Below are 3,231 nucleotides of genomic sequence, written 5' to 3' on the forward strand. Positions count from 1 at the left end.
TTCCCCCCACATATTAGAACAGTTATAACACATATTATTAGAACAGTAGATTCTATACATGCGTGGACGTGGACTTTTTTTCCAATATCACTATCAGCAGGTGTTTTGATGATGACGATAATTTGATGATAGTTTACAAACCTTTGTTCCTATGTAATAAAAGATTGACATGGATTTCATTGACTGTTCGAAAAAAAATACAGCCCTAACAATGTAAATAAATAAGACTAGACAAGCCTAGTTTAGCTGGACCAATTTAAGGGGAATTTGTAAGAGAACGTTTTGAATTCTTTTGAAATATATATTTTTTTTACCAGGAATGAGCCGATACAAGGCGATATAGGTAATGTCATGATGCTGACCCAGAGAGAAGAAGAAAGTACCTTGAGAAAGAGGGGGAAAAAGACAGAGAGACTGGAAAGAAGAAGGGTATTAATGAGCTAAGTGAGAGAGAGAAAAGGGGAAAAAGATAAAACAAAAAGGCAAGCCAGGGCCAGAGCCAGAGCCAGTGCTTTGCTACAGTCAGAGACACCACCAAACTCTCCTAATATTCCTGAAGCTCCCTCCAGGTTAGAACATTAAAGCATTTGTCCACCCTGTCATGCCAAGTTCCACCCTGTCAACTTGTTGTCCACCCTGTCATGTTCAACTTTTTTACTTAGGTAAAGTTGGTTTTATATTCGCACATTCGCGTTAAAGAACTTTTTCAATTAAATAGTCAATGAAGCAATTTTTTTTCAGATTCGAAGCAGCTACTTAATATTGACAACAAAGATTGTGAACTACAACATTTTCTACAATCGATCAAAATGGGTAAGTATATTTTTAATGCATACACACTTTGTTGAATATTCAATGTAGTGTGGTAACCAAGATAGGGACCGTCTAAAAAGTTTATATTGTTTTTCATCGTGTGCAAACAGACAACTACATTTTAGCCAACTACAGATGTACCAGCAAATATCTCTCACATTATGTGTTCTAATGCAATAGAATGTCCTTATAATGATGGTGTTTAAAAAGGTGTTTAGGAAATAATAAAGAATGAACATGTAGGCAACATGAACTGTAATCTGGTAACAATCCAGACTGTAGAAAGTGGAAAATCATGTGTAATCTCCTGAACATAGTTAATCGCTTCATTTTACATCGGTTTATATTTATGTTTATTTATTTATTTGAAATCAAAATGAACAAGAACAGTGTTGGTGTTGGTTTTAATTATGACATATGATTTATTTCAATAGGTTTTGAAAGGATGGGCCGACTGTTCCAAAGCAAGTTGGATGGTCTTGTCTGGACCCTACAGAACATACAGCCCACGTCTTGCTGTTTTATCCACCTCGGTTTTTCTGTTTTTAAGTGTAATAAAGACTTTACAGTGTAACAGTGTTCTCCAGGTGCTGAATAAAAAGAATGGCCTAACAGTATTTTATGTTTTCCTGTTGTATAGCATCTTCAATTAACATTAAACTCTCACAATAACACAATTCGTGTGCATTGATTGATGTTTACAGTCCTGCAGAAATATCACTGTCCATGGAACTGAATCCATCAGATTATTGACAAGTACCCAGAAAGCATGACAGCAAACATGATGTTTATTTTGGGGGTGAAGGGTGTGGATTTTGGAATAAACTGCTGCTTCAATGTATATGTAATGAGTGATTATAATCAAGGCTTTCTTTCTAAATATTACATGAGTGGAATGACTTATCTAGGCATGTGAGATTTTACTTAGTTATAGGCTAGAAGTTACCAGTGTGATTACTGAAATGTTTGTTTCATGTATTTTCTAATGTCTGTATTTGATATCTGAAAGCAGTAACAGTGCTTGCTCATTTAGTGATTCTGTGATCTTTGTAACGGCCTACGAACTCCTGTGAGAGTCTTGAAGCTGACTTCTGCTGATGAAACTGAAAACTATCTTCAGTAAATCTTTTCTTTATTATAATTCTGACTCCTGCTCTTCATTTCTTCATATCTGGTTCTGGGTCTTTGACTGTGCGCCCCTAACAGGTGAACATTTAAAAAACTAGCAAAAGTCCTATGGGGTTCTTCAATGGCACACCTTCCATCAAAAAATATTACATTATCTAAATGTATTTATTACTGTAATGGCTGAAAACAGTAACTTCTTTACTTCATGGATGTATTTATAGAAGAATGATTTGCTTTAAAAGAACATTAAAACCATTAAACAAAGTGAGTTTTGAAAATATCTCCCTTACTGTACGTACAATTATCAAATGTGTATTAAAAAAAATGACTGTATTTCCTCTAAAGTATTCTTTTCGTGTTTAAAAGGCTGTTGTGCTTTTCTAGTGACCACACTGACTTACTACAGCTGAAATTTCCACAATAACTCCCATACTGTACGTACAATTATCAAATGTAAATTAAAAAAATGTCTGTAATTCCCCTGGCCTAAAGTATTATTTTCGTGTTTCAAAGGGTGTAGTGCTTTCCTAGTGACCTGACTGACTTACTACAGGTCAAATTTTGACAATAACTCGCATACTGTACGTGCTATTGTCAAATATGTTTATGAAAAATGAACTGTATTTCCCCTAAAGTATTTTTTCCCGTTCCAAAGGCTGTAGTGCTTTCCTAATGACCACGCTGACTTACTACAGGTGAAATTTTGACAATAACTGCTTTACTGTACGTACAATAAACTAATAAGTTCAAGAAAAAAATACTGTAATTCCCCTAAAGTATTTTTTCCCGTTTCAAGGGCTGTTGTCCTTTCCCAGTGACCACACTGACTTACTACAGGTGAAATTTTGACAATAACTCCCTTACTGTACGTACAATAAACTAAAATGTTTATGAAACAATTACTGTAATTCCCCTAAAGTATTTTTTCCTGTTCCAAAGGCTGTAGTGCTTTCCTAGTGATCAGACTGACTTACTACAGGTGAAATTTTGACAATAACTCCCTTACTGTACGTACAATAAACTAATAAGTTGAAGAAAAAATTACTGTAATTCCCCTAAAGTATTTTTTCCTGTTTCAAAGGCTGTAGTGCTTTCCTAGTGATCAGACTGACTTACTACAGGTGAAATTTTGACAATAACTCCCTTACTGTACGTACAATAAACTAATAAGTTGAAGAAAAAATTACTGTAATTCCCCTAAAGTATTTTTTCCCGTTCCAAGGGCTGTAGTGCTTTCCTACTGATCAGACTGACTTACTACAGGTGAAATTTTGACAATAACTCCCTTAC

At 34.8% G+C, this 3,231-nt stretch overlaps 1 long non-coding RNA gene across 1 annotated transcript; it reads left to right on the forward strand.

The window, feature by feature from the left end:
• The first annotated feature begins 661 nt into the window (after nucleotides 1–661).
• Nucleotides 662–1,430, forward strand: LOC130100636 (uncharacterized). Its single transcript, XR_008808900.1, has 2 exons — nucleotides 662–813; nucleotides 1,248–1,430. It is a non-coding gene; the product is annotated as an uncharacterized LOC130100636 (long non-coding RNA).
• The last annotated feature ends 1,801 nt before the right edge of the window (nucleotides 1,431–3,231 follow it).

Source organism: Rhinichthys klamathensis, unplaced genomic scaffold (genome assembly GCF_029890125.1).
Source record: "Rhinichthys klamathensis goyatoka isolate OS25496 unplaced genomic scaffold, OSU_Roscu_1.1 h1tg000011l_1, whole genome shotgun sequence".
In the NCBI taxonomy this organism is placed as follows: Eukaryota; Metazoa; Chordata; class Actinopteri; order Cypriniformes; family Leuciscidae; genus Rhinichthys; species Rhinichthys klamathensis.